Raw genomic sequence first — 22,150 nt, forward strand, 5'->3', positions numbered from 1 at the left:
TGGAATCATGCAGTAATTGTCCTTCTGTGACTGGCTTATTTCACTCAGCATGATGTCTTCAAGTTTCATCCATATTGTTGGGTATGACAGGATTTCCTTCTTTTTTATGGCTGAATAATCTATCTACTTTTTTGAGGAGTGATTCTTTTTGGGTGGAAATTCCAGATATTGTATATGAGATTGCTGAGATATCTGTCCTTCACATAGGATTCCCCTCTGTGGTGGTTTTAAAAGTGTGGGCACACATTCAGAAGGTTGAACCTAAAAGTCCACCCCCCACCCGCCCCCACACACTGAGTATGGGTTGGGCTAAATGACTTGCTTCTAACAAAGTAAATGTTGCAGAAGTGATGATATGTGACTTTCAGGAATAGGTCAGAGATGCATCGCCCACTCCTGTACTCTCACTCTAGGGGAAATTAGCTTCCATGGCAGGGGGACAATTAAATAGCCCTGTGGAGGGGTGCCTGGGTGGCTCAGTCAGTTGAGCATCTGCCTTTGGCTCTAGTTGTGATCCCAAGGTCCTGGGATCAAGCCCCACATCTGGGCTCCCCGCTCAGAGGAGAGTCTGCTTCTCTCTCTCCCTCTGCTGCTCCCCCTCTTGTGCTCTCTCTCTCTCTCTCTCTCTCGGTCAAATAAATAAAATCTTTTTTTTTAAGATTTTTTAAATTTATTTATTTGACACAGAGAGAGAGCAAGAGAGAGATCACAAGTGCGCAGAGTGGTAGGCAGAGGGAGAGGAGAAGCAGGCTCCCTGCGGAGCAGAGAGCCTGATGCGGGGCTCGAGGCGGGGCCCGAGGCCGGGCCCGATCCCAGGACCCTGGGATCATGACATGAGCTGAAGGCAGACACTTAACGACTGAGCCACCCAGGTGCCCCAGTAAAATCTTAAAAAAAAAAAAACAAACCCAAAAACAGCCCTGTGGAGAAGTCCATGTGATGAGGAGCTGAGGCCTTCCACCAACAGTCATGTGAATGAACCACCTCAGAAGTGGATACTTCAGCCTTAATGGGGCTTTGAAACGACTGAAACCCTGTTCTAAGCCTTGACGGTAACCTTCTGGGAGCCCCTGAGCCAGAACCATTCAGGGATGCCACTTCCATTCTGACCCTCAGAAAACGTGTGCAGTAATATGCATTTTTATTGTTTTGAGTTTAGATTTGGGATAATTTGTCATGCACTAGTAAAAAATGAAGCTCATTCTTCCTGAGCTAAATTATGTTGTAATTACTACATAGTTTCTCTGTAGAAACTGTCTACACAGAGAAAGTGTCTTAGTGTCATTGAGAATGTTTAACTTTTTTTAAACAAACAAACAAAACAACAGAGAGAATGGGAATGGTCCAGTCTGGGTTACACTTACTATTTACAGAAGTGAGACATCACAGTGAAAATTCCTTTTGAGCGACAAACTATTCACAGGAAAGTGACTAAAGGTGGAATGAAAGGATTAAAAAAAAAGGCTTTTCTTCTGCCCCTTTTATTCCCAGTCTGTCATATGAATTAACATCATTTACTTTTACAGTTCATGATTAGGTCATATAATTAGAGAAGGATTAAGCTCTTCTTTCTTGGAGAGGATCGTTCATTTAAACTGTTTGGAAACTGCTTAAAGAAAATCACTGAAGGACTCTGAGGGATGGAATCCAGATATTCTGTAAAAGAATAAATGTGACCAAAAGCTAGAGTAATCAGTCTGCACCAGTGCCTGTGCCAAATTGTCTCGAAATTAAATCACAACAGAAAATATTTGTTATTTATGAGTTTATCTGAGTGTAGAATGCTGTCTTTCATAGCTGCCAGTGGGTGGATGTTTTCCCATTTATTGACGGGACATCAGAAGTTACTCAGATAGTGTGACTAAAGTTAACATGACTTAATTATTTAAGTTGGTTTTTGCTCAGATCTTTTTTTTTGTATTAATTTTTGAGTATCTACAGTTATACTACCCAAGAGGGTCCTAGACCTTTCCCTGTTGGCATGTAGAGTGATTCGAAATTTGCACTTTGAAAGAAGTAGCAGCAATAGTCTGTCACCCTCTGAAACTCACCCGATCGTCATCAGAATAACTGAACGAAGCTGTGAAAACACCGTATCTCATCCTTGGTGTAGATATCTTGCTGCAGAAATAGATAAGCCTCAGTCTTCTTGGTTGCTGTGTTAAATCCAAGACCTCAAGTCAACAGAAAGGTCTTATGATAAAAGAAGTCCCTATGATAAAAGCCTGAAATGATGTGTTTGATCTCGAGGTCAGACCTTCAATAGAATGGGTATTAGTCATGGTCCTTCGTCTGGCATAATGTGAATCTTCTGGCTGTGACAGGGACAGGTGATTGGTATGAATACTGCTACAGTCCAGTCACGCTAAAATTCTTGCTTCTTTCTCGCTTCGCGAGTGTGGGGACACGGAACCCAAGTTTTCAATGAGAAGAACTCCCCTCCTACAGGCTCTCTCACCCTTGCTAGTTAGTTTCCAGCTCCGTCTGCTGGTGCATCTTTCATGGGTCTTCCTTCAACTTCCAGTGTGTCTGTGGGCCCCATCAGTCATTTTACTAGAGATAATGGCTTTCTTTAGAGTGTGGAAAGCAAGGCGGTGGGGGCCCTGTTCTGGTGGGAACACTTCAGGCAGCCATAGTTTCTCCACTTCTCAAGTGAACTGACAGGTCTGGGAGGACGCCGAAAAGCCAGGGAAACATTCCCAGCATAGAAAACGCATGAGAAACAAAGAAGTCTGCCTGGCCATCGAGACACTCTGAATGTCAGGTCACACGGAATCCCGGCATCACTTTATTGAGAGAAGGAACGTAGGCTGCGGCTGTTTCCTCTCATTCATTCATGTTGTGGCTGGGAATGCAGGTCAAAGCTTGTACTCCATTCCCCTTATTTAATCCTACCTGATGTTCCATCTCCTCTGTGAGTGTTTTCCAAGCATGGAAGAAAATAAACCTCATTGTTCTGAAAGCACAACAGATTCACTGCTACTTATTGGTCTTTCTGTTTACCTAAATTCACTTGCTTGAAGAAAAAAGAAAAAATTGCAGAAAGTGACCATTATTTTTCCTCCGAAATAAAAAGAAGTGCGAGCATGCCAATCTTTGCTGGAATTTATGTAGTGGTTTTGTTTGACAGGAATATTAAAAGCTAAATGCATACTTTTATCAATTTTACACGCACTTTGCTAATGACCTTACTCGGGAGTTTTTCTACTTAAAAGTTCTTTGACTTTTTTCATCTTTTGTTAACAGAAATTTCCCCCTTACATTTGGTCCACTTACCACCGCTAGTTCCTGTCTAGAGGACACACATCAAAATATACTTGAGGAAGAAAACAAATGGGAGGTCTCAGAGTTGAGTCAAGGTGCTAGAAATATGGTATGTGCCAGCAGGATAACTGAGCAAACCCACATTTTAATTTAAAAACAAACAAACCAGAATCAATGGATTCTTTTAATTTTTTTTTAGTTATCTGAACAAATTAATCAGAAGAAGCAAGTCAGGCTCTGTGGCCAGTATTTTATACTCTAGAAAAATAATGTTTTAGGAGACTATTTCACCTGCTAGGAGAATTTTGATTGCTTCAGAAAGCACAGCCTAATTATTAAGCAGCTTTTTCAACATTTCTCCTTCAATAAACTTGAAAGGTTCACTTTTTAAAAATTTTTGATTTAAAAAAATTTTTTAAATTTTTTAAAATTTTATTAAGTTTTTTAAAAATTTAATTCCAGTATAGTTAACATACAGTGTTATATTAGTTTCAGGTGTCCGATATAGTGATTCAACACTTCCATGCATGACTCATGCTCCTCACAATAAGTGTCCTCTTTAATCCTTGTGACTTACCGCACTCATTCTCCCTGACCCTCCTCCCCTCTGATAACCACCAGTTTGTTCTCTAGAGCTGAGTCTATTTCTTAGTTTGTCTCATTTTCTTCTTCCTTTGTTCATTTGTTTTGTTTCTTATTTTTCACATATTAGTAAAATCATATGGTATCTATCTTTTTTTTTTCAAGATTTTATTTTTTATTTATTTGACAGAGAGAGATAGAGAGCGGGAGAGAACACAAGCAGGGGGAGAGGGAGAAGCAGGCTCCCTTCTGAGCGTGGAGCCCGATGTGGGGCTCGATCCCAGGACCCCGGGATCATGACCTGAGCCGAAGGCAGACGCTTAACCGACTGAGCCACCCAGGCGCCCCGGTATTTGTCTTGAAGTGTTCTCTATTAATACCTTCTACTGTCCCCTTTGCCCATTAATGGTTTTGTCACTGTTTTTTCGCAGCATTGATGTGGGCATATTTGTAAGACAAAGGACAAATAACCAAAGAGCTGCTAAGGTAGAATGAATACAAGGAGGGCTGGCAAAAGAAATGAAGCATTATTCACAGTCACTTTGGCATGTTTCATTTGATAGGACAGCTGTGCAAGTTTATGGGGAAAAGTGGTAACAAACAGGATCATTAATAAATGGGTGTGCCCATTTTGATCAAATGCTTTAGTAGCTAATAGGGTAAACAGAATATGGTCATAATGGGAGCCTTTGAATTTGCAGGGCCATTAAAAAATTAAGCTCTATATTTTATGTAAAGGTTCTTTGCATATTATATGCTTGGCCTTTTCAGCTGACTTGGCCCACATAACTTATTACTCCATCAACTAGATATCACGATTTGGGTTCTCTGGATGGCAGCAGCTACGGTGGAGTTTAGTGTGTAGAATGTTCATTAGGAAGTGCCTTGGGATCAAAATCTGTAGAAGAGAGAGGGAGGAACCAGGACTGGGTAGAGGGAGAGATTGAGTTGCTATGCAGATCTGAACAACAGTTTCCATTGACCCCAGGTGGAGCTATGAAATTAAAATGGCCTTTCAGACTTGTCTTAATTTAGAACAAAATTGCCTGGTCTCTTTTCGTCTGTGTCAACTGTTGGATGTGGAACACCCTAGGAATGGCCAGACATTATCTGAGGTGCGAGGCAGCTCAGATAGTCCCCGAAGAGACTGATAGCCGGGGGTGTCTGATGACAGCGCTTTCAACAACTGGGCAATAAGCCCTTCCTTGAAGTGTCTGGGCGGCTGATGTGTATGTCCATTACACCAGCTCAGTGACTTGCAAAGATGTTTTACTGTGGTGCACAATGAGAAATACCCCTTACATCACCACCCAGGCACACGCACACATACGTATACATAAAACAGAAGTTTCCCGAAATACTATTTTAGTATTTGTCCCTGTTGCACGTGATGTACTCTAATACTTTCTGTTCTGTTTTGTTTTAATCCATTCCGTATTATTCTAGTCTCTCTTCACTTTGTAAAATGTTGTATATAACACTAATTTGATTTCAAGATCCCTTATTCAATTGCAATGTGGAATTTGAAAAATACAGAATTAGACTGATGGAAATAAACCAATGAATTCTTAGCAAATACTCCAGTATAAATAGAATGAGCCGGTGTTCCATGATGTGTTTATCTTTTTTTTAAAGATTTTATTTATTTATTTGAGAGAGAGAGAGAACAAGTGGAAGGCAGAAGGAGAAGCAGGCTCCCCACTGAGCGGGGAGCCCGATGCGGGGCTCCATCCCAGGACCCTGGGATCATGACCTGAGCCGAAGGCAGACGCTTAACTGACTGAGCCACCCAGGCGCCCCCATGATGTGTTTAGGTTACTTTCATTTCCAAGAAACCAGAAAAGCATCACAGTAAAACCTTGCAACTCTGTGGGTCCCACAGAGAGGGTGTGGTTCATTACAAATCTCTAAATCCTTAAATGTCTTGTTCCAGGTGAAGTGTCATTTGTGATTACTTGTTCTAACAGTAGGAGCCCCAGGCAAACTTTTCAAAGGCTATTAATTACTAGGGGAGGACATAGTAACTGTCAGTGAGAACCATGAGTTCCATTTACTTGTAGAGTTTCAGGTTGATGTCAGATACAAACACCTTAGTTTTCCCAGACAGTGGATGGCTGGGATCTGTTTTACATTGCAACTTTCACATGAGAGGACTGTCTGGTGTCATGCTACAGACTTGAATTTTGAAGTGTACAGGGTAAATGCCCGAATGGGACAGTAGGCCTGCAAATTTAAGGTAAGGAAAAAAAGACTTCATTTTTAGATAAAGATATGAAGGAGATCGTGAACACAGTGTGATAGAATTCGGGAGGATGACAAATGAATAAATGCATTTTTCCTCCCCTCTGGGCCCAGAACAACAATAACAAATTTAAAATAAACCCTTTGTGCTTGACACTCCTTACTTGCATAAGATTTACACTGCAACAAAGGAGAGATTGTCACATGCATTTAAATTTTAAGATATCCAAGCAGAACAAATAGAGTTCTACTGGAGAAGTATAAAAGCAAAGATGTAGTGAGAAAGAGTGAAAAATATATACTGTTTTTCACATTCTCTGTTGGTAAATAGGCAGTTTATTATCATATTTAATTCTGGTGGCAACCTTCCAAGTGGACTGGATGGTTACCATTTTTCTAAACGAAGAAACTGAGGCTAAGTTGTAAGTGACTTAGCCAGGTTAGTGGAGTCAGGGAAGTCAGGGTTGCAATTTAGGTCTGGTTCCATCCTTTTTACTACTTCAAAGTCATGCACATGTTTAAATTTCTGACTTTTTTTTTTTTAAATATTTGTAAAAATTTTTCTTTGAAGATTTTTATTTATTAGAGAGAGGAGGGTCAGAGGAAGAAGCAGACTCCCCACTAAGCAGGGAGCCCCATGCGGGCTCCATCCAGGGACTCCGGGATCATGACCTGAGCCGAAGGCAGACACCTAGCAGACTGAGCCACCCAGGCACCCTAAATTTCTAACTTTTAAAAATATGCAGAATAAATACCTATTAAAACCAGCTATGTATTTATTCATATGTCAAAATAGAAGTTGAAAACTGATCGATCATTTCTCTACTTAATTTCCACATATTACATTATTGCTGCTCGTGAGACCAGTGTATTAAATACTTTAAAAAATTATTTTTTATTACTATTGTGGGTGTTTGGGAATTTCTTCTCACGTGGTTGTATCTGCATTATAAGAGTTCAGTTAACTCTTAAGAAATCCGGAAGCCAGGTTTTATCAACTCAAACTAATAAGTATGACTGTAAACTGAAGAAGAGTTGAGATTAATGTCAGCCAAAGGTCTAGAAACCAGAAAAATTAAAAATTGCTTTACCAGTGTCTTCTGCAATGTATGACTATTTTCAAGCATTATTACGTCTAAAAAGTATAGTATTTTTATTTATCTATTTTTTATTTAATTTTTATCTTATTTCATTTATTTATTAATCTTGTTTTTAAAAAGAGAGTATTAGACTATCTTTGATTTGGCAGGATATATCCACTCATGAACCTATGTTCACTTCGGATGTTACTGGTGTGTTCCTGACGAGTTGTGCAAAAGGGGAAAAGAAATTTATAAAAGACACACTTTATTTATTTATTTTTAATTTCTTAAGTAGGCTCCATGTCCAGCCCAATGTGGGTCCTGAACTCATGACCCCAAGATCAAGACCTGAGCTGAGATCAAGAGCTAGACCCCCTAACTGACAGAGCCACCTAGGCATCCCTATTTTTATGTATTTTTAAAGTTGTTTTTAAAGATTTTATTTTTAAATAATCTCTACACCCAACATGGGGCTTGAACCCACAACCCCGAGGACAAGAGTCACATGTTCCATGGACTGAGTCAGCCAGGCGCCCTGAAGGACAGACTTTTTAAAAGCCACTTTTAGCCCAGTAACCTCAAAATAGTACCAGAAATTAAGTGATTGACCTCATTAAACAACTCACCTTGAGACATTTTATTCTCCGTAAACTTGCTCTGAGATGCATTCAAAGACAAGCTCAGCTTCAGCATTAGAGATGAGACATGGGCTGGCCGATCTTTTCAGAAGCTGCTGAAAACACAAGAATAGGTGAAACGTAGTCACACCATCTATATTGACATTCTCCATGCAAATGAGATCTCCGAGTTCAAATTTGTTGTGTAATGGCTTTTCTATTTCTGTGAACTTGGCTGTGCAATGGTTTTTATATCTCTCTGAACTTGGCCAAGTCATAACACTTCTGGGTCTCACCTTTCCTTGCCTGTGACATAGGACAGCATTGCTACACTATTGTGTGTTACACTATTGTTTTTCTCAGCTATGTTACTTGCTTGTAACAGAAGTGATTGCAAGAGACTGTGAAGATTTTCAGAGTCTTGTACTGGAGGAACAGGACAGAGCAGCTTCTTATTTGGATTCTGGCTCAACTGTATGATCTTGAGCAAGTCACTTAAAGTTTTGTGACCGATAAAATGGAGATGCTAATTTGTACTTCTCATTTTTCACGAAATCTACTGAGGATAGGCAACCTGAAAGTAATTGAGGGGTATAACAAATCTCGAATGTTAAGGGTTTTTTTTTTTTTTTTTTTTAAGATTTTATTTATTCATTTGAGGCAGAGAGATACAGAGAGAGAGAGCATGAGCAGGGGGAGAGGCAGAAGCAGGCTCCCTGCTGAGCCAGGACCCTGGGATCATGACCTGAGCTGAAGGCAGATGCTTAACCATCTGAGTCAGCCAGGCGCCCCGAATGTAAGGTGATATTATTGTAACAATCTATCAGTACTACTGAAAAAGAGAATCAATTGTTCTGTTACTGTGTCCATGAATTACCACTTTTGTATGTGAACTTCAACTCTTGGTTGATCTAAGATGTTTGTTAAATAATGATATGTGGAGTATTTATTTTAATGTCTTTTGAGATGAGTGTTTAATGATGTTAGACAGACTGGAAATCAAAACTTCTTACATCTTCTGGAGGAAAGATGTATTCGAAATTTTGGAATGTATGTATTCCAAAATCATTACAGAAAACAAAGTCTGATTTAAAGTTTGATGCCAGCTTAAATTGTATTTATGATTATTGTCTTCTATTCTCTGGGTACATATTTTTGTATCCAGAGTTTTTGAAGTATCTAACATGCTCCTTATAAATGCTTTATTCATATTCACCTTTGGTCTTCATAAATTTCTAAGTTTCAGAAAAGATTAAAGATAAATCTGATTTTAACCTTTAATCATAATTTTGATGTGGTTGAAGCGTTGAGGGTAAATGAGCTGCCATTGGGAGAGTGCAGAGAAAGAAAAGCATGGGGCCTGGGACTGTGCCTGAGCATAGATTATGTTTAAGAGACTGTAGCTAAAATTAAAACCCAGAAAGACATGGAAAAGGAGCATTCAGAGAGAAAGGAGGGAAAACAAAAGAGAGCTACACAGTTCTAGAAACTAAGGGAAGAGAGAATTTTCACAGTTAGGGCTTGGTTGTTGTAGAACAAAGAAAACTGGAAAGGGTTGGGAGCCATTCTAGGAGCCCAACATATGAAGTCCCAGTGTAGATCATGAACACTCTGAGAAAAATTCACATAGTATAGCATAGGGGCCTTGTGATAGGTGTTTGGCAATAGGTGTCAGAGACCCAGATGTGAGCACTCCTCCTCCGGGACCTGGTTCCACTTCCCTGGATGCTTTGGGGAGGGTAAGTAGGACTCAGTCCCGAGGAGAGTGGACAGGAAGCCAAAGAGAGACTCAGATGTGTTTGGGGCAGCAGGAAACCCAATGACCGAATGCAGAGCTGAGGTTAGGGCTTGGTGAAAGGAATACAACTGAATATCAATTACTGGAAAGAAAGAATATTGTCCCAACAGGGCTAATAACAAAGTGGATGTGATGCTCACCTCTGGAACTCTGTGGAGATTGTTTATAGTTCACATTTGGGGGCATGATTGACCCCTGAGGTTTGGATGAGGCTTACACTAACAAGGGAGAATTAAGTGCTTAGCAGATAGTAGATGGTCAATAAATATTTGCTGAATAAACGATAAGACCTTAGCTCTGGAGAATGGAAGGTTTCCATTCTTAGGCAAATAATTCCAAAGGTGTCAATTTACAATACTGTTTCCTATATTTGTTCATGGAAAACTAGTTTCTCAGGATATTAAGTTTTAAAGTCAAAGAGTATTTTAACCAAGTAAGTTATGGAAGTGCTGAGTTAAATAAAATTAATTGAGTTTATGTATTATAAGACTTCTCAGAGACTTTTTTTGTAATATGTCTTATGAATCTTTGAAAGAGGTGGTATGTAGACTTCCAAGATTATTTGACCATAGAACTCTCTCCTCAACAATCACCTTTCTTTCCCTAACTAACCCCTGGACTAATGTTATGAAGAACATATATTAGGAAATATTGAAATACAGAGTTACATAAAAATCAATTGACGAAAAAAGACATTGATGGATTTGGGTGCTTTGGGGGGAAATATCCTTTTTAGGAATTTCTAGGATTTCAAAAGCAAACAAAAAAATTAGCGAATCCCCATTGTATTCCTTTTTTTTTTTTTAAGATTTTATTTATTTCTTTGAGAGAGAGAAAGCAGAGATCACAGAGGGAGAGGGAGAAGCAGACTCACTGATGACTGAGAGGAGAGTCGGATGTGGGGCTCGATCCCAGGACCCTGAGATCATGACCTGAGCCGAAGGCAGCCACTTAACTGACTGAGCCACCCAGGCGGACTGCCACCCCCCCCCCACTCCGTTGTACTCCTAATGTTCATCGCCAGAGATTAGAGACCAAGAATCAAGAATTTTTGTTAATTTCTGGTCCACAGTTGGATGCTAGGGTAGAAAACTTTGGAGAATGTGGGACATTTTCAGAAAAAAATATATGGGATGAGGAAGATTCTAAGTCAGAGGCAGTTAGTTGTTGCATTGTCTATGTGTTATTAAAGTTTATGTAATTTCTTCTACTTGAATTCCCATGGGAAAAAAGGGTTGTCTGTGTGCGGAGAGTGGGACATGACGGTGGGAGGTATAGGAGGAGAGAGATCTTGTTTTTCTCATACTAGAAGATATTATCCATTCCCATGTCTTGTCTCCCCCACCATTTAACAGCAGGATGTGCCCCTTGATTCATGTTTGCACTGGCGGATCTCTTACTGCATGTGGCGTATAGTAGATGCTCAGTAAATGGTTCACCTGAATTGAAGTAAGAGGATCTGATGAAATGAGTCAGGGCTTGTGTTCTTGCAGTGCTCATTTTTACCAAAATGGCAAGATCATAGCTCCTTCTTCCTCCTTGCATGAACAACCTGGGGTATCGGGATCATTTCACTTTTGAGGATATTTTGTTGACATTGTCACATGGTGTTTCAAGGTGTTTTGTACCATGTTTCACTAGAGTGTATACCAAAACATATTTTTTTTAAAAGATTTTATTTATTTTGACAGAGAGTGAGAGAGGGAACACAAGCAGGGGGAGTGGGAGAGAGAGAAGCAGGTTTCCCTTGGAGCAGAGACGTGGGGCTCGATCCCAGGACCCTGGGATCATGACCTGAGCTGAAGCAGATGCTTAATGACTGAGCCATTTAGGCGCCCCCCAAAACATATTCTAAAAAAAAGGCCCCATAGTTATGTTTTAAAGGGGAGGCCACCTATAAGATTGCAAAGCTCTGGACAGGGAGGAGAAAACTGGCAGAACAGCTAAGAAAAAACAAAACAAAACAAAACTATGAAAGCCTTTATTTTTAGGGAATTAGGAGGCTTAATGATAATATCAAATGAATTGATATCCCATCCCTTTCTATGGCTTTTCATGAAAAAGGAAGCTTGACTTATTTCAAGTCAGATTGCAGAATAATGTCATCACAACAGTAGCTAATAAGCTTCTTATAGAAATAAGACTCCTGGAAAAAAAATTCAAAGTTAGTTGATAATGTAAATGTGTTATATGAACTTTGAATCTGGTTGAAACAATAATATTTAATGAAAGTATTATGAAATCTTAGCATTTTAACTATTTAACAACTGAATACCTAGAGTGACAAAGTACTATGCTTGTCACTGTGGTACAAAGATACATAATATGTGTCTTCTACTTTCCAAGTTGTTTATAGTTGGGGTAGAGTGACAGGCACACACCAGGATAATAAAGTGGGTGAGGGGTGGCAGTGGCAGGTCAGGGAGAAGATTCGAATGAGGGCTGACTGGGGAGTCTGTGGATTTCAAACTTCTGCGCTAACTCTAGCATAGTGATGTGAACATGTTGACTTCCCAGCCTAGCCACTAGGTTGGCTTTGAGAATCCTAAGTGGGATTTGTCTGTGTCTGTAGACAGGCAAATTCATAAGTATTTAAATGAGTCATTTTGATAGAATGGCCAATTCCAAAGGATTCCTTGAAGGAAAATCCTTCAGTGCTTATTAAGAAAATAAATCAGAGGGATCTAAACATCACACACATTCTAGCACCTTCTGACAAATATATTTCATTTCTCTCAAATGTGTAAATTCAACATTTTAGAATGAATTTGAGACAGCTGCTTCACAACCTCATGTGACATAGGAAAAAGACCTATGACAGACCAGCACTGGCTCAAATCCTGGCTCCAATATTTAGTTCCTGATTGACCCTTGAGTGACATTTCTTATTTTCTCTGTGCCTCTGTTGGCTCCTGTGGAACTGGATGACAGCATCTAACTAACCCAAGGGTTTATTGTGAGAGAGGTAACATATGTAAGGTTAGGTTCTTTCCTTACATCCTCTCATGGAACCCCGCCCTTCTCTTCTACAGTACATCATGCAGTTTGTAATTCAGTAGTTATAAAACCAGCTCCTTCATGTCTATCTCTTCCGCCTTCTGCTGGGAGATATGCTTCCCGAGGGAAGGAATCATGCCTCTCTTTACCACGGTGTTCCCGGTGCCCGGCATCATCCATCCATGCCTAGAGGAAGCCACAGCAGTATGAAGCTGGTATCAGGTATACCAGCTGATTTATAAACATGGTTTCCCTTCTTTCTCATACACAGACACCTGACAGTTTTCTTTTCCTAGCTCTGTTCCTGTGAATTTGGGGGAATTTCTCTGCTTTCCTTATATAGGATGATATTACTGGCCTATTGGTTGCTTCTAACACTTCCTAGGGGCTATTCATAGTAGCATGGACCTTCTTAACAACATCAACATCAAATTCTTTCTGAACTAAAACCATAATCTCTATGACTTTTACCTGTCCTTTAAATTGGAATTTTTCCTGAATTGTTTCTTAGAGATAAAAAAGCAATTTCCAGGTCTACTTATATTATTTTGAAAGTGCTTGTTTCATTTTGCTCAAGTTCATAGGATGAATGAACTATTAGGTGGATTATTGGTACCCTTGGACTGCTATTATACCGTTCATTATTTCATGTATTAAGAAATCAAAACCCTACATTAGATCTCTACATTATATTTACCCAAAGGCAGAAGGAAAATTAAAGGATATCATCCAACCCATTGTTTGCTCATTATATTCATTTTCATGTTGACTGACTTCTTTACAAATATAACAGTATTCCTTTATTCCATCAACTCATGACGGCACTAAAATAGACTACAGCTTCGGGTTTGTCTTCTGCTTGCATTCACGGCGAGGACTCTGAAGAACTGCACATTTCCAGGAGAGGGGTTTCCATGGAAACCTGGACAAAGGCAAAGCAAAATAATTCTTCAAGGCCCACAAGAAAAAAAAAATTCCACCTTGCTTTTTGTTTGCAGTTCTGTGTCCCCTGAGCAGTGTGGCTGGCTGGTACTGTCCTTGCTCTCTAGGAATCCCTGTCTGAAATTTATATATAACATCATGCATCTCTGAAATCTGCAAAATAGGACTTGGGGAGTCTGACTAAAAAATTTTTTCTCTAACACGGAGGTTTTTGACAATAAGTTTAAAAAAATGATCAAGCATATCTTTAAGCAGTGGCTGAATTTATGAACATGGAGTTGTTCTTCAATTTATAAAGTCTTTGAACTAGGTCTCAAAGAGGAGAGTTTTAGAGCAAATACATGAAATTGATCATTAGAGGCAATTTGGCCTTTCAAGACAATTTATTAGTTGAAAATCAAGACCAGGTCAAGTGATTTCTAATGAATTTTTGGGTCATACCTCTTGAATAAAAGGAAGTCATGGGGTTCATATGAATTCCTTTGGAAAATGATATGTCTCTCCCATTGGTTTGCAAGATTCCAAAGCAGGCTGACCATCTCATTGATGCAACTTCCATTGTACTGAGCATAGTACTTTGAAGCTCTTCTGGGGCCTGGACTGATGCAGTGAAGAGCACCCACTATGTTCTCCCATGGGGTGGGGGTGGGGGCATGGCTCATGGGCACCACAGTTAGAAGCCAAATCCTCTGGGCTCCTGAGGCACAACTCCTGATACCGTTTAATCAATTCTCACTTTCTTTTCTTTATTGAACTTAATTGCAATCATGTCAAAAAATATATTCACCCTTCAATTCATTCTCTCAATAAGTAACTTCTGAATCATTATTGTACACCAGGTACTACGCTAAGAACATGCCCTCAGGGAGTCCATCAAGGACTGCCAGATTTTTAAGAAATGAAATACCATAAAAGAAGAACACAACAACATGTGACAATTTACTACACGCTGTGAAATGCCGAGGTATTGAGGATTGTTTGGGGTCTTATAGCAGGGCCAGAGCCTCGTGCCGGGCCTACTCGGCTTAGTGGTGGTGCTCATAGCAGGAGTAGATCTGGTTAAGACCTTTGAGAAATGATGTTTGTTCTGAGTCGTAAAGGACAATTAGATGAGAATCAGGCAGACAAGTTGGGGAAACACATTCAGAGGAAATATGAAAATACAGGATAGAGAAGGACACTGTCTCCTGCACTGAGCATAGGTCCTAATGCAGGGAGTAAGAGAAGCACATAGGAGAAGAGAGTGAAAGCCAGGTGCTTAAGGAGGTTGCAAAGCTAACCAATGTGACTTGGATCCTAAAGTTGGGGAAGCCACTGAGAAATTTCAGCAGAAGCGTTCAATCTGCATAGTCATCCTGGTAGAAGTGTTGAGGATAGAGGAAGTCACAGCAGGGAGACCAGTTGGGAGGCTAAGGGCAATGTTGATAAGAAATGGTGAGGGCCAAACCCAAGGCTGTGGAGACAGGGATGTAGAAGGGCGGGGGCTTTGGAGGCTGGATGGATCTGGTAACCCATTGTTCCGGTGGGGGTATAAAACAAAGGAACTTTCTTCAGGTTTCTTTCTAAAGCAGATGCTGGAAAGGCAATAATATTATTAAATGAAATTAGTTTGAGAGGCAAACAATCCATAAAGATTAGGAGCATGCCTTTAATCCTCATGCTGCCCAACTGCTCAAATGACCTCAGGCAAACTTCTTAATCTATTTGAGCCTCAATTCCTTTGAAATGATTACATGGGATTGTTTGGAGGATTAAATGAAATAATACTTACCAAACATTCACACATTGACTCAATTTCTATTTTGTGTTTATGATGTACCTGGGTAAGGGATTCAGAGATGTATAAGACAGTTTCTGCTCTACTGGAAATTCTACTGGGTGAGCGGGAAGGTAGGTATAAATAAGGTGACAAATGAGTAAGTCAGTTATAGATTTGGAAGAGTGCTTTGAAAGAAATAAACAAGGTTGACATGATAGAGATAAGGTTGAAAGCTCTACTTTTTAAAAAAATATATATTTTTTTATTTATTTGACAGAGAGAGAGAGAGCTAGCACAGCAGAGGGAGTGGCAGGCAGAGGGAGAGGGAGAAGCACACTCCCCACCGAGTGGAGAGCCCAACATAGGGCTTGACCCCAGGACTTTGGGATCATGACCTGAGTGGAAGGCAGATGCTCAACCGACTGAGACACCCAGGCAACCCCCTATTTTTTTTTTTTTAAAGATTTATTTATTTATTTTAAAGATTTTTTATTTATTTGAGAGAGAGAGAATGAGAGATAGAGAGCACAAGAGGGAAGAGGGTCAGAGGGAGAAGCAGACTCCCCGCTGAGCAGGGAGCCCGATGCGGGACTCGATCCCAGGACTCCAGGATCATGACCTGAGCCGAAGGCAGTCGCTTAACCAACTGAGCCACCCAGGCGCCCTTAAAGATTTATTTTTTATTTGAGAGAGAGAGAGAGCATGCCTGAGTGGGGGGCGGGGGAGGGAGGACAGAGGGAGAGGGAGAGAGAGAATCCCAAGCTGACTCTGTGCTCAGCCTGTCACGGGGCTCCATCCCAGGACCCTGAGATCATGACCTGAGCCAAAATCAACAGTCTGAGGCTTAACTGACTGAGCCACCCAGCTGCCCCAAGAGTTCTCCTTCATATGTTGTTAAGAAAGGCTAAAACTTGTAAGGGATCCAGGAGCAGTACAGTGGGGGAAGAGCATTCTTGGCTGAGAGAACAGGTGGGAGCTCTCAAGTGGGAAAGAATATTGAAGGGCCGTGTTCACTTAGCCACTTAGCAGTTCCTCAAGTATAGTAAGCATATAATAAATAATATGTATTTATTTATTTTTTTAAATAATATATATTTAGAAACAAGGAAGCATTTACCTGATTTTATGCTATGGGAAACTAGCTTAACAAAATATCTCTTTCATTTGTTATACATAGTAGTCAGAACAATATTTAAAATTGCTGCCTTTACAAATATATCTTCATTTTTTAAAATTTTTTAAAAAAGATTTTATTTATTTATTTGACAGAGAGAGACACAGCGAGAGAGGGAACACAAGCAGGGGGAGTGGGAGAGGGAGAAGCAGGCTTCCCGCTGAGCAGGGAGCCCGATGCCGGGCTCGATCCCAGGACCCTGGGATCATGACCTGAGCCGAAGGCAGACGCTTAACGACTGAGCCACCCAGGCGCCCCTGTATCTTCATATTTAAGAATATAAATAAAATTGTTAGTGGAGAGTAGGGGAAGGAGTTCTTTAAAGCAGTGTTGAGGTTTATGGGCCAGGAATTCCCATTGGAAATGATGTGATTAATATTCTTCTCAACAGCTCTGGAAATATATTTTTCTTTTTTTCCCCCCCAATTACCTTTTTTAGTCTACTCAACCTTAACACTGGTTCAAAGATCCTTTAAAGATGGAGACTTGTTAACCACCTTTTGAAGTCCAAAATTCGTACAGCCATATGTGGAAAACTCTGTTAACCTCCATGCTTGAGTAATAATCTCAATTTTTAGTCACTTTTGCAATTTTCTGTGGAGCAATAGAAAATATATCATTCAAATGATCAAAAAATGATTACTCAGTATAGATTTAGTGTTACACATTTTTTTAAAAATTGCAAATGAAGGTTGTTGTCTAGGCAAATTTTTAAGTGACTGCACCGTCCTATTGCTCGCACGTCATGTCTGAGAATTTACTGTTACTCATGCCGAGGAAATAATTTACAAACCACTTCTGTGACACATCAACAAAGGCATCTGAGTTTGATATGAATCCTGGTTAAGAGATTTTCCTACCATTTGTCTTACTTATCTTCTTGAAGTAGAATATAGAATATAAATGAATTGCACACATGTGGCAGTCATAATTTTAAGATAGCGAATGTAGAGACATTAAATTTAGACAAAGATTAATGCATGGAATGTATGAAAACATGTTGATAATATAAGTTAAAATTTTAAACATCGAATGAATAGCCCCAAAAGAGATAGCTAAGCAGACATTGGGGCCACAGCAAGCAGGGATAGGACTGCTCTACTTGAGTGACAGCCTGCTCGTCGGTTCAGAGAGAACTCTCACAAAGAGCTAATGGAGATAAACAGTCTATTTAAGTGCTGCTGGAAAATTCCCCTTCAGCCAACACCTGGCATGACTGTTGTCATTCAAAGGACATAAGTAAATGTCATATAACTGAGTCATTGAGAAACTGAGATGACAATGAGCTACATTCTCATGAACACTTTCCAAAAACTCTTCCCTGGGCTATTAAATAGATGATGTTTCATAGTGGTATTAAGCTAAAGAAAAACTACAAGAAATCAAAGTTTCAACAGTTCTCCGCTCTTTAATTGGAGGTTCCCAGAGAAGTTGACTGTGACTCTTGCATGCCAGGTGGAGTGTCGCTCTATGAAGTGGCGCTGACAGGAATCTGAATCACCATCTTTCAGAGACAGGAGAAATACAAACTTCATGTGAGACAAGATGGTGCTTCAATCAAGCACAAAGACTGCCATATCCCTGCATAGATGGTGCCTTCTAAGTGCTCTTCTTGCCTCTGTGAAATGGAGGAAGAGTGGCCTCACATTTTTAAAGGAACCCTAGGCCAGCAAGCTACTCTTTGCCAGAATTAAGTTGGGCATTCTCCTTATACCCATTTCCTGCTTCCTCATTTACTTCTGGCTTTCATCCATGACTATTAACTAGGGCACTTATTCATTCATTAGTTGGCGTCTTCTAACCTGACACCATAATTGACCTGGGCTTTGCCCCTTGGTTCTCTCTCCCTCTTGGATTTAATTGAACTCTGTGTCTTCAGAACTAAATATGCATTCTCCTGGTTTTAGCCTTGCTACACCCTGCCCTGAGGCGAGGCTATTATTAGGCATGCCCAGCAATATAGTTCTAGGAAAGAGTCTTTAATAATAGAGGTTTTAATGCCAAATCCCATACATCCTTTAGTGACAACCAGAAATAGATCATTTCTACATCCTTTAAGCTCAAAAAAATGTTCCTAGCAGATTCTCAGAATCTTAATGAGTTCTTAGATTTGGGTTCGGTGACACAAATCATCTAGCTGATCTATGGGAAGCAAGATCACCGAGTAGATTGTCCTGCATATAAACAGAGTATTTATATAATTCTCATTAAGGATGTCCATTAGTTACAAACTAGAAAAAAAGTAAAATTGATTTGTAAACATTACAATAAATTACGTATGGTTCATGTGTTAATGGAAACCATGAAAACATAAGTTGTTTAAAAATTCTCTGATCCTTCATGAAATGATTATTGTTTTAGATCAAAATGTAGCCAGGGTATGTAAAATGTGGTTATGATGGGAGTCTTACTGCACAGCCCACACATTAAAACCAGCCTCCCTGTCTTAGTGGTACATTAAATATGTCCAGCAGTGGATGTTGTTCCCGCCCTCTGGGATCACCCTGGGTTCCCTTTCCTGAGTCTGAACTCTCACTCCCCAGCTTCTTTGCTAACAGTTTTGGCACTAACAGCTGTCGCCTGCAGCCCTCTTCCAAGGACTATCTTTGGGCTTCTAAGCTCTTTTGTCCAGCAGCTGGGAGGCTGGATTGCTGGAAGCCTCTGGGAATTCACACTTTCCAGGGTGGACCAGGTCAAGGACTGACTGTCATGTACAAAAGCCCAGTTCCAAGATGGGACGAACTCTGAAGATGGTTACCTTGGGCACAATTTTTATTATTTTTTATTTTTTATCTAAGATTTTATTTATTTGACAGAGAGAGACACAGTGAGGGAGGGAACACAAGCAGGGAGAACGGGAAAGGGAGAAGCAGGCTTCCCGCCGAGCAGGGAGCCCGATGTGGGGCTCGATCCCAGGACCCTGGGACCATGACCTGAGCTGAAGGCAGATGCTTAACAACTGAGCCACCCAGGCGCCCCAGGCACAATTTTTAAATGATTCTGAGAAGCTGCTTCTCACATTTTTACGTGGCTGAAGTGAGACGCACCTTACGTTTGATTTGTCATACTTTAATTGGCAGTAGTTTTTTTAGTATATGTAATAATGATGTATCTAATGGTTGATGTTGAATTAGGGTCTATGAAATGAAGGATTGTAAAAGAGTGAACAAAACCTTCTGTTTGAAATCAGGAAAGGATTGAGGGAAGAACTAGCAGCTAAACCAGTAGCCTGTGCAAACGTCCAGAGGATCATTCTATTTTTTTTTTAAAGATTTTATTTATTTATTTGAGAGAGAGAGAGAATGAGAGATAGAGAGCACGAGAGGGAAGAGGGTCAGAGGGAGAAGCAGACTCCCCGCTGAGCAGGGAGCCCGATGCGGGACTCGATCCCAGGACTCCAGGATCATGACCTGAGCCGAAGGCAGTTGCCCAACCAACTGAGCCACCCAGGCGCCCCATTCTATTGTTTTGAAGGTACACCATGTGCAAATTAAGGCCAATCATCCTAAGGTAAGATGTTAGAAGGAGGGGTCACTTTTAATTAGGTTCCCACTATGTGTCTAGCACATAGGTCCTCTGCCTCAAGTAATTCTTTCATTCTTACTATAACCTTTTGGACCATGAGGTCACATAATCAGAAAGAAATTTTGTGTGGAAGACAGCAGTCCCGACCCAAGCACACGCTTGGGAATCACTGCATCTCTTGGTATCAAAATGGTTTTACAACCATCTGCTTTTGATGACTGTAATTCTCCCCTAGGCAGGAAAGACACTAGCTTTTGGAGCATGCAGATTTGGGTCCAGCTCAGGCTCTTTGATTTAATCATTGCATGATGTTGAGCAAATTAGTTACCATTTAAAAAATAATTGGAAAAGAATTTTTCCAATCCCTAACAACTGTAGTATATTTGTACATATAACGCGCATAATAAATATTAGTTCACCTCCCATCCCCTCCTTGCTTTTCATTGTAAAATGTATTTCCTTAAATAACAATGAGGCATCTGAAGTCAGGAAAATAAACCCAGGGGTTTGAGACCAGTGGTTGAGTTCAGGAACCAGGCTTTGCCCTGGGTGATAAGAACATTCTTGTCCAGCCATTGGGAACGCGTGGTCACGAAGAATTGGATTTTACAAGTTCAGCCTCTTATATCCACTCTCTCCCGGGCTAGAACTGGTATAAAGTGGGAGACAACTTCCAGGCTGTGATTAGGGAACTGTGACACGGAGTCAGGCAGACCACGTTCGGGTGCTTTCCTCTCTTAGTCAGGTCATAATCTATTCTTTTCATGAACTGCAAGATTGGAAAGATTTTTTTGTTGTTGTTGTTCTGTCAAATGGCATTTAATCACAATTGGATGTTCCCATTCTTATTCATCTGTAACTTTCAAATGGGGCTACTACGGGTCATAAAATAGCCGGGTTTGCCACTTGGAGTTGATATAATTCATCTGCCCTTTCCACAAATATCTCCTGTTCCCTTTTTGTGTACAAGCAGCGTGTGGGATGAGGGAATACAGTGTGAACACGGTGAACACTGTGGTTTCCCTACCTTGAAGCGTGAACACTGTGGTTTCCCTACCTTGAAGCGTTTACCCTTCAGTGGAGGCAAAAAACAAGAGCTGAATGTTTTGATTTAGGAAAGAGATGGGGGCGTGGTGGGACTTTGGAGGAGGGGCTCCTTTAACCTCTTTTGTGGCATGATCTCCTCCTGAGAAAAAAATTTTACATGCATGAAATACAATGCATTGCATTACAAAAGGAGTGGATTATAATGAGATACAATTCTACCCACAGTGAGCTTATGCATCCATGCATTTTAGGTTAAGCATCCCTGGGAGGAAGTTTGTTCTAAGCTGAGGGAAAAATCAGCAAGAAGTAACCAAATGATGGAAGGGGGCAGAAAAGTGTTCTGTGCAAGATAAACATCATGTGGAAAGAGCCAGCTGTCAGAGGTCAAAGCACAGGGTTTGGTTTCCCAGCTCAAAAACTGAGACGGTCCCCCTAAAAACAAAGGGTTTTGTTGTTTTGAACTAGTTGATGAACCGACAATATAGACACACGGATGATTTCTATTAGGTTTTATTATATACACAATACATAAAAATCTTCTTTCAGTGAAATGTTCTCTATGATTATATACTGGTGAGAAAACATACACATGGTTTTAATATATCAAACCACTAATATGACTATGTCACCTTTGGAAATGAAAATGATTTAAATAGACAAAATATAATTCTTTATATTCTTTATACATTAATTCTTTATGAGTTAATAAAGAATTAAGTCACAATTTGGGACCTAAAGGTATGGTTATAAGACAGTCTCTCCTTTTATCCTGGAATTGTCACTCTGAAATATCTTTGGTAGAGATAGCTGCCAGTAGTAGGTTTCTGCTTTTTTTTTTCTCCCTCTGGTATGTTTCTGGGGATTAGAGCACTAAGCAGATTTTCAGGAATGTATTTTATGTATCAGATGCATGCTTATCACATGGACACTCAATAAGTACTTGTTGATGGAATAAGAAATACTTTTCACCAGCTAGTTAAAAAAAATAGCAATGCAACAAAAGTATGCAACAGTTTAGTTCCTGTGTACCATCATAGAAAGAAAAAGTTTGAATTGTGACCTTGTCGTCTGTGGCTGAAAGTCCTTAGGCTCTGTTTCTTTACGGGTCAAACAGGGATATTA

The sequence above is a fragment of the Eumetopias jubatus genome, unplaced genomic scaffold (genome assembly GCF_037043125.1).
Source record: "Eumetopias jubatus isolate StellerSeaLion01/CBP00866 unplaced genomic scaffold, mEumJub1_p1.0 scaffold_14, whole genome shotgun sequence".
Taxonomy (NCBI): Eukaryota; Metazoa; Chordata; class Mammalia; order Carnivora; family Otariidae; genus Eumetopias; species Eumetopias jubatus.